This window comes from Hibiscus syriacus, unplaced genomic scaffold (genome assembly GCF_006381635.1).
Source record: "Hibiscus syriacus cultivar Baekdansim isolate YM2019G1 unplaced genomic scaffold, ASM638163v2 tig00110387_pilon, whole genome shotgun sequence".
NCBI lineage: Eukaryota > Viridiplantae > Streptophyta > Magnoliopsida > Malvales > Malvaceae > Hibiscus > Hibiscus syriacus.
The window spans coordinates 3,193,287-3,203,996 of NW_024062717.1; the positions used below are offsets into that span (position 1 = coordinate 3,193,287).

The window sequence follows — 10,710 nt, forward strand, 5'->3', positions numbered from 1 at the left end:
TGAGGATATAGAAACCAGAAACAAAACATAGCATAACCACAACCTTAAAGGTAGAAAGCATAGCAACCAATCACTAAGGCAAAAGCATAGCAAGGCCCAAAGAAGAAACAAACTCCAAGACCTTTGCAGTAGACAAACTCCACCGAAAACAAGGCCACCAAAAACTTGTGAACTTTGCTCCCAAACCAGCATGATCAAACCCAAAACTGAACACAAAATTGTCGCCAACCTCCAAAACAATCACTTGACACGAGGAGGAAACAACTTTAACATTCAAAACAAGCTCTTAATAGTTCCAACCTAACTAACCAGACAGCAGACCTTAAAATCACCATGAAGACTCCACATACAGATGAGAAAATCAACGCCCAAATTACGTTCTTACGCCCAGGCTATCGAAAAACACTGCACGTGAATCTGCCAAACCATGCAGCAGGCCCTGCCATGAAGACTCCAACCTTGACATAAGCAAAAAGAAACAAATCTGCTAGTCCCACGAAGCTTGGAACAGCTCTGAGCGACCCAAACCTTGTTTCGCCAGCTGATTGACAAACCCGTTACCCTCTCTTGGAACATACACGAACTTTACCTCTGCAATGTTATTTTCTAACTTATTGATTACATCAAAAACATCCCACCATCTCCACGGCCTCAAAGACGAATTTTCAATCTAATTCAACACAGCTTGGGAATCCTATTAACGAGAAATTATTATACGACCCAGATTTGACGAAAATTACCAAGGCTGTTTTAATTGCTACCAATTCTGAAAAATCCGAGTTCACCGGGGTCACAGGACCCGAGAGCATCGCTTTAACGACCCTTTTGCACTGCGTAACACACCTCCACAACCTGCTGACGAAACTGTATATGCTCCATCCACATTAAATTTCAGGCAGCGGACATCACACCCGCTGCTCACTAATCTCATTTACACTTTCAACAGGATTATTCCACCAGCCGAATTCAAGAACTTCAATTTTATTGTTAATTGCCTTCGGCCATATAAGTGCTCTCATCTTCACAATGAACAGGAGATCCTTATGCGAGGTAGCTTTACTATCAAACACCAGTTCATTTCTCACCAACCACACGCTCCACAATGCTGCAGCAACCGAGATTAGCCAAACCGATTTAACTGGGCCAGTCAAAGGACTTGAAAAACAGAATGCAAAGAACGCGTTAAAAGTCCCCAGGGAAGGCCAAACTTGCACCCACCAATTGTAATTTTTTTCCAGAAGTATCTTATAAATCTGCAGTTAATAAACAAGTTGAACGCTAATTCCACACTCGTTTTACACCACGGGTAACAACTCAAAGATTCGTCTAATTTCACCCCCTAGTCTGAAGAAACTCCTTTGCCGGCATCCTATCAATTTTCAGCATCCATAGGAAATTCTTCACTTTGGGTGGAACCTTCAACTTCCAAATGAGATCAAAATCAAAGTCTGAGTTAGTAAGATTTGCATTAACCAGCAACTCCGCTAACTTAACAACCGAAAAATGACCCACTTGTGAGTGTAACCATATTAGCCTAGCGGAACAAGAACTCGACATTATCTCTTCCTCTAACAATTTCGAAAGAGCTTCTAATCCTTTTTTTCTCTGTCCAATAGAGGTCTGGAAAACAAATAAGGTCAATTAATCAAACTCAAATCCCCCTGTTCAGCAATGGAGGCGATGGAGCAGCCTTTGCAATTCGTCAGCCTGTACGGTCTTGGGAATAATTGACGCAAAGGCTTGTCACCACACCAAAGATCTTCCCAAAACATAATTGATTTCCCATTACCCAATTTCCAACGAAAAGCAGACACTCATTTTTATCTGGATCTTAATTGTTTATTATTATTATTATTATTATTATTAATATCATTTTTCTATTTTTACAGGTTATAAATTGACCCAAACCAAATTACGAAGGCCCACTATTACAATATTCAGGCTCAAATTACAAAAAAGACCAAGACCAAATCAAGCCTACATTACATTACACGGGCAAGCAACCCGAATAACAAGCCCAACTTGACAACCCAACACAGCTAGGGTTTCGTCCTATCTCCCCATTCATAGCACATTTCCAGTCATTGGGTCTGTGCTAGATCCAACAAACCAGATGAGAGCAAACTAAGGTTCTCAAACCCTAAAGTTACTGCACCGTCACCACGGCTGCCTATTCCCGCTGTCACTGCCATCTAGGACAAGTTTGTCTCATAGTCGCTTCTGCCATTTGCTCCCAGTGTCGTCGCCTTGTTTCAATCGGCCATCAATATATCAATCAGCCAAAAAAATGGGCCAAAATTAGTAAAAAATTACAAATATAATTTTTTTACTCATAAGAGACAATAGAGATCAAATCTGAGACTATCAGCTACAAAATAGTACAATCATGCCCTATTTTCTAGGTAACACTGAAGCAGAGCATCGAATCATAACATGCAACACCATAAAACGAAGAGAGGAAACCATTTTTAAAAAAAATTGGGGGAGAAGACGAAGAGAAAGAAAAGAGATAAAAAGATAGAGGGATTTGAACACCAGAAAAAAAAAGGAAAAAATGAAAGAAAAAAAAAGAGAATGAGAAGAAAAATCAAAGGAAAAACGAAAAGAAGAAAACAAAATAAAGATAGAGAGGGTGAATGAGAAGCTTACCCTTGTTGATTCTCTACTAAGGAAAAGTTTATCATCAAGGGTGGATCTCTCCCGAAGCTTCGCCTTCAGATCTGCTCTGACCCACTTCCTTTTAAGTAAACGTGTCTTAGATTTGTATTGTGGACTTCGAGATGAGCCATTTGGTGTCGCCAACTCTCTTCTCCGTCACCGACAAGCGGCGGCCGATGTCGATTAACGGCAGTTGGCACGACGTAGGAATACCGGCGAGTTTTCTCCATCTCATTTTTAAGCAGTTGAAGAATAAATGAATTTTAAGGTTTCAATAACCCTATAAAGATGGTTATATATCATCTCTGGTGCGGCAGCGTTTTGGCAAGAAAGAGAGACTGAGTGCCTGATTGAGGGTATAATCTCATCCGAAGTCCTTCAAGCTTTGTAATGGTTGTAATATGGTTACTTAATGAAAGTTCATCCTTCCATCCCGAGCTCTTTATTTGTTTTATGTTCTATTTTAGTCCTCATCGATTAGTTATTATTTGTTTATATGTTCAACTTTTGGATGTTGAGTTGCATAGTATTCGTTTTGGTCATGTTACTCCTCTGTTTACAGATTTAGGATATTTTGGATTTTGAAACTTAGTTGTGACAATTTTATTTTAGTCCTGAATGTCATTTATGGTTTATTTGCATTTTTATGCATTTGTTGTTTAATATTATCGATTAATACCCTGATTGTTGTTAGTATTGTTGTTAAGTCTTTTAAGTTACTATTAATATGATTTTGGTCCTTTGAATTACTATGTATGCTTAGTTTCTTATGTTTGAACTCTAGTTTGTAATGATTCCATGTTTTTATTTCGATCCTTTACATATTTGTATGTATATGTGTACTATATTTTTATCTATATTGCATGCATGTAATGAATGTATTATATTTACCTTATTATACGCATGTGTTGGCCATATATATTCACTAATATTATTATTTTCCTTTTATGTACCTAGTAGATATATATAGGTTTGCATGTACATATTCATTTATGTCATATATTTGTCACTTATGTATTAATGCTTATACATCTTGCTTTTCTTGAATTACTTTTACGTGTTAGTATTATAAATATATTTTTATCCAAAGATTTTCGAGAACACTCGGCGTAGAATGAGCGTGGAAAGCACTACTTGGTCGAAATAATGCAATCTGATACGACATTCAAACGAAATGTGAACTCGAAATAAATCGAGTTTATTTTTTAAAAGTGCTAATTAATTCATTTTTATTTTAATTAAAATGAGACAATGCATGTTTTTTTAAATAGTAATTTATTTTTTTGCTAATGTTGATATTCAATTTATATTTGATTTACGTTTTTTTTATAAATCTAGGAGGGAATATTCTTTTAGACAATAAATAGAAGAGATAGCATTCATGTCAGAGGATGAGCAAATCTCGATATTTCTTTTTGAATTAAAGGATTTTCCCTAATAAATAATTCGAAACAAATTAATTAAACTTTAATAAATTGATCATATTCTAACTTTATATTCAATTTACAGTTTTCACCACCACGATAATATGTAAGCGACTAAGTACTAATTTTTAGGCGATGTGGGGTGTTAATATTTCCCCACGCATAATTGACTCGCAGATCCAAAAAATGAATCTTTAATAACTTAGACCGATTTTTATCTTAAAAATGATTTTTCTTAAAATTGTTTTAAAAGACGTTTTTAGGTATTCGACATACCTAACCCAAAGGTTGATGGCGACTCCTATTCAAATTAATTCGAAATCCCTAATTTTTTTTCTCAAATAAAGTCATGATATTTTTTTAAATATTAATTGTTTTAAAAAATGGCTATGACAGGTTGGCGGCTCGACTGAGGACTTTAGAGAGTCAGGCTATAGTCGTTTACATATTGTCGTAATGGTGAAAATTATGAATTTGAGTCTATAGTTAACTTAGGATCCATTTATGGAAGTTTTAATTAATATATATATATATATATATATATATATATATATATATTTTTTTTTTTCATACTAACGATTTAATTTTTGTTTTCAGCTCTGTCAAAGTTTCTATTGAGAGTTTTTTTCCGTTTTTTTATTCAAAGGTTCGTATGTTTCTCCTCACACACCTCATGTGCATTTACATGTCATAAGCTCTATACCCGAGCTTCGTCCCAAGTAAGTGGGGGTGAACGCTTTACTCTCGTAATAATTTATTTTTCGTATGAGTTTTAGCAAATATCCCCTGGGTACACATACCTTATACATTCGCAGGAATTTATTCCTTGTATGAGTATAAGGAATTGAATCCTCTCGAATTGAACTCGATTTGTTTAAGCTTATAATGGGTGAGGATTGAGGGCTTGGCAGCCCAAAGGGGCACCAACAACAAAGACGATTCGAGTACCTTTTCCTGTTAGAGTCGAAACCATGCATGTATTGAACAGTAGAACGGACACCCTAGGCATAGCCATACTGAACCTCTATCCGTCAGTAGGTGCCAAAATAGGTGTACACGAATGATGAACGCCTATAAACCTTTACCTTTTACTTTAAGTTCGTATAATATATTTATCCTTTTCGAATAAAAGCATGCGAACTAGAAACTATATGTGGTTAGGATCAATTTCTTGAAGTAAATCATTTTGGGGTAGAAAGCATATCCAGGTAGGATTGTTATTTAATAAAAGCATACTTGGGTAGATATCATGATTAGGTAAGGTGTTATATTTATCTTTAAATATAATCTTTTAACTTTATTGATTATCTTGCTTGTACTAACTCATTTCTTTTTCTTTTGTTTTATTTGTGTCATTCTCACCTTTTTGCATTATATTTCATCGACAAGACATAATGCGAAAATGTCGATCCATAAGGGGATATTTAAGTGAAACTTTTCACAAGGAGAGATAAAAGTTTTCAATCAAGCAATCAATACACAGACATGCATTGAGGGCTAAAAGAAATTCAGAGACTACAAGAAGGAAACTTGCTTGAAGATCATGCAACATTCGAGATTGGAAACATGATCCATTGATCTGAAAAGTAATCCAGTGGTGGAGTCTTATATAGGATCGTTCTAGCGCTAATCACCAAGGAGTGACGCATGATTTCAGCACCGTAGGGGCATTAATTGAGATAGGATATATAGCGCTTGAGGGGCATAATTTTCAAAGACGGATCTCCAAGATGAGACATCGATTCATTTCAGACTCAGCATCCAAGCAAAAGCATGTCAGTAAAATGGACTATATTTTAATGTGAATACTTTTATCTCTAATGAAAATTATTCTATGATATTCATTGTTGGGATCAACATTTTTTGCATCTGCATTTGCATATTTACATTTTGCATAGCATTTATTCAAACATTTTCACATGCATCATTCTGGAAAACATGGGGATTAATTCATGGAGAATTCAATGGAAATGGTCATAATCACGTGACATAATGGAAGCAAATTTTGAAAATTTGAAGGAATAACTACAAGATAATTTACAAAGAATGCAACGAGATTGGGAAGCTAAATTAGAGCAATCAAAAAGGCTATCATAGACCCCATCTTGCAAACCCAAGACAGTATGTTCGATTAGATTGTTGAGAAATTGGTTGGGCTCAATCAGAAAAAAGGCAAAAGGCATGCATTTTCATCCATGGAAACTTCTGAGTGTGTGATGGAACAGGCTAATCCATGACTACTCATTTCACCTGAGAGGCTTCTAATCTATCAGGTAGGCTTCTCTGCCACTAAGATTCAAGCAACTGTTTTAGATCCTCAGGATAACTCTACTGATCACAACATGTCTAATCCTGATGAGATATGGAAAAAGCTAATAATGAGATCCCTGAGAACTTATAAAAATGGTGCAGAGAGACATTCAAAAGAATGAGAGGACAAGGCTCTCATGATGAAATGGATGCAAGTGAACTAGTTTTGGTTCCTGATTTAGTGCTCCCGCCCAAATTTAAAATGCCCGATTTTGAAAAGTATAACGGAACCAGTTGCTCTACTGTCCATCTCACAATGTTTATGTGAATGATGACTAGATACACAAAAAAATAATCAGATGTTGATGCCACATGCAACTATCACATAGGAAGCTCAGGATATTCCACTGAGAATTATGGGGCATTGAAGCTAAATGTCCAGAATCTGATTGATTCAGGGGGCATGGACATTCGAATAATGATGGGGCATTCTAATGCTAATTAATAAGAGATCTTTGCATCTACCAGGAAGTTTTTTTGCAATTGCACTAAGGGCATCGTTTTGTTTGAACTTGTTTTTTGTTCTGTCTTTAGTATTTACTTAAATATTTTTTTAAATCTTTTAATGATTGAATTTATGCTACCTTCTAAGGTTGAATAATTGAATGAGTTTTAATCTTGTAGTTCTTCGAATATCGAATGAATTACATATTCTTTTAGTTCTTCAAGAATTATAGATTTTTGACATATGGCAAGATTAGACCTTTCTTATACCATCTGAAACCAAAAATAAAATCTCCCGATTCTTTACTCGGAATAATTCATGGCCACTATCAAATGATCGAATTTTGACATTATCTTTCTTTGAAATTTTGAAACATTGCTTTTACCTTTTTCGAGACACAAAAAGCCATACCCTTACCTTTTGTTGAGCCAATAAAGTCACACCATCATCTTTTTAGACGCAAAACCAACATTTTTCTTCCAATAAAACCTAAAATCAATGAGTACAAGATGTTTACTTACAAGAGAATGGTTCTATAGGGGAAACGAGATGGAGTATCTCGAATAAATTTTATGAAGATGACCATGAACAATTGGGATATGCTAGAAGCAAGAAGAAAAATAAATGAAATGGTTCGAAATAATTCTATCAGACATTAATTATTTTGTTTTTAGGAATAAAAGTTAATCCTGAATATCTATCCCCCTGGGGATACTTCTTGTGCGAGGACTTATGTGTATGAAATGATGAACGACCATCTTTCATTTATCCCTTCACAAAAGGAGAAAATATATCCCTTGTTATATTCATTTGAGCCTAAATTATTTTTCTTCTGATTCAACCCTAACCAAGGATCACCCACATACTAGGGGGCAAGGCTAGGAAAATATGCTCGTATGAGTGAAGACCATCAATTTATGTCACTATGAAATAAAGTACAAAATAACAAAGAATTGCAAAGTATTTAAAATACAAAGTGTGGAGATCAAATCTAGTCGAGAACAACGAAAGAAGTTCCAAATACAACAAATAAAGAAGACAAGAAGGCATTCAAATTAATTGAAGTCTTAAAATCATCAAATAAAGAAGACAATAAGCACATGCAAAGAGTCTCTCAAGTCAAATGATGCATCGAGCTTCAAACCATAAAATTGATCAAGTACAATCGTTCTTGAATCAATTCACCAAAAGATCATAGAACATCAAAAGAAAATAAAAGACACATATGAGCATATTCAAATTGAGCAAGACAAGATTAAAGACAACAAAATGAATAGATCCTTGGTTCAATAACCCTTAAACATTTATTTGGGTCTATTTATCCCTTTCTTTCACAACCGTGAACCATAGCCTACACTAAGTGCTTAAAAAGTCCCTTATAATCACACATGGGTTTCTAAACAGAAGATAATTTCATATTTTATCCCGCCCATCAAAATTAATCTTTTATTTACAAAAGGTTTTCTAAAATATTTAATGCATGATAGAGAAAAATGATAAAGGGGGGTTCAACATGTAAAATTTTGAATAACATCTTAAAAGCAAAGAAGGATTTAAGTTGAAAACCTGAAAAACCGGCTGGAATATGAAGATTGTGTAGCTGTTGTACAAGATGCGATCTCACAAATCCCTTGATAAGACATTGCACAAGCCAAATGTACTCATGAGAGCTGAGAACCGAAGAACACTTCCAATAGATGAGCGTAGAAGCTACTCCATCAGATCAGTGAACATAAAAAAAATGAGAATGTCAGATCTTGACCAAAGACAACAACCCGAGGAACCTTATCCTTTTCTTACTTAACCTTACCTCAAAATTAGCATTAATATTGACACTGGTCAAATATCTATACTTTTTTAGAAGGATTAAAAGTGTAATTAATTCTTTGATTTCCAATGAACTCTTGTTTTATGATTTGTCACAATTGTGAAACCTAGAAAAGGGCAATTGTTTCAAAAAAAATTTATTAAACATTTTTTGAATTTTTTTTAATTGATCATTTTCAAATTTTGAAAATAAAAGAAAAAGAAAAATATTTTCAAACAATACAATCTCTCTGGAGTAGATCTTGAAAATTGGTGCATATCTCCCATACACGGAAGCTCATGCTTAGAATCAGTGCTGGGGCAATAAATGATAAATGTTGGGGCATTATTGAAGGCCCATTTCATCCAGAAATACAAGATCATTGAATTGAGCAGACATTTATTTCCAATGAGGTAGAAAGGCGTAAAGACTAAAAATGGTGAAACCGAGACGGTAGAGCTTACAATATTGATTGTTTTGTCCATTATCATAACATATAGTTGCATTATTCTGTTGATTTTCCATGCATTAATGTTAGTAAGCCAAAGCGTCTAACTTATACTCCCATTAAGCTTTGTTCTTTAGTGTCTTTGCAACGCTATACAAAAGCTCTGAACACCATGCAAAGAGCTTTCCTGTGTGAAAAAATCTAGACAGAAGCCACAGGAAATGATCAATAAGTTTCTGAATGTTTTATGAACCATTAACTATGGTGCTGAACCAACGATACGATCATGTGGGGTTTCCATAAATCCAAATTTCACCCAAGATAAAGGTTGTCTTCTACAACCCCGGAGGTTAAAAGTGAGAAATGGTGAAGATTTCTCTCCATGGAATGGGCGATGGAATTTTAACAACAAGAAACTAGTGGAGCCAACTAAGATTGAACGATGGGATGTTCTCATTGTCTTGGCACGATACGATACAAATAGCCTTGTTCAAGATCTGGAGACATGAAATGAATTAGGTAGACCTTCCATTTTATGTGTTTCAATAGTCAAATCAGAACATACATTACTCTCATGTTATTATAGTGGATAAAATATTTGAGGACATCCAATCTAAACTTCCTGGAGATCCACATTTCCTTCTTTGTGTTTTACCTGATAAGAAAAAATCTGATCTTTATGAGTCTTGTCGAGTTTGGTTTAGCCACACAAGTGTATGGCTCCAACTAGGGTCAATGATCAACACCTTATGAATTTGCTTCTAAAAATCAATTCAAAGTTTTGATGACTAGATTCGATGTTAGCAATTGAGAAAACACCTTCAATTCCAGTTGTTTCTAAGATTTAAACCATCATCCTTGGCATAGATATGTCTCATGGTTATCCGGGGCAGTCTGATATTTTATCAATTGTTGCGATGGTCAGCTCCAGGCAATGGCCTTTGATTTCTCAGTACAGAGCAGGAACACATACACAGTATCAAAATCTTGAAATTATAGATTCTCCTTTGAAAGCAAGATGAAAGCTCTATTGGATTTCTACGCAAGTTCAGGCAAATAAAGCAAATTTATCAAGAGCAAAAAAAATTTTATTGGGGCAAGAAGAAATTGACAGACATCAAGATTTGCAAGGATGCACACTGGCGCAAACAAAGAGTGAAGACAGCTGAATCAGAGATAGAATGAAGACTGCTCATGCAATCATTCCCACCATTGATAAAGAAAATATGCATCGACATAAACATACACGAATTTGCACCTTTGCATCATACATTCATCATCACATGCAATAAAACTTTGTTTCCCCTCTCATGAGGATACCTTTTATAATTTCTTTTGAGAAACTAATTTCGTCTTTCTCAAGATTGTTCGTCTAAGAACATCAATCTAGTCTTTCTTAGGATTATATTTCCCTGAAATCCTTATTTCATTTTTTTCTCAAAGACCATCTTTCTCCTCTCACGAGGACATCATCTATTTTTTTTCTCAATAACATTTTCTCCTATCATGAAGACAAATTCAAAAGGTCATTTTTATCAAAATAAAAATCAAATCAAATACATGAAATAAACTTCATCTTGACATCCATAAAAACATTCAAGATAATCATTCATAAATG

General features: G+C 34.8%; 1 long non-coding RNA gene across 1 annotated transcript; it reads right to left on the reverse strand.

The window, feature by feature from the left end:
* Positions 1 to 1,886: 1,886 nt before the first annotated feature.
* On the reverse strand, positions 1,887 to 2,895 carry LOC120122716. The gene is made up of 2 exons (XR_005516109.1): positions 2,650 to 2,895; positions 1,887 to 2,246 (listed from the first exon to the last, which is right to left on the reverse strand). It is a non-coding gene; the product is annotated as an uncharacterized LOC120122716 (long non-coding RNA).
* Positions 2,896 to 10,710: the final 7,815 nt, after the last annotated feature.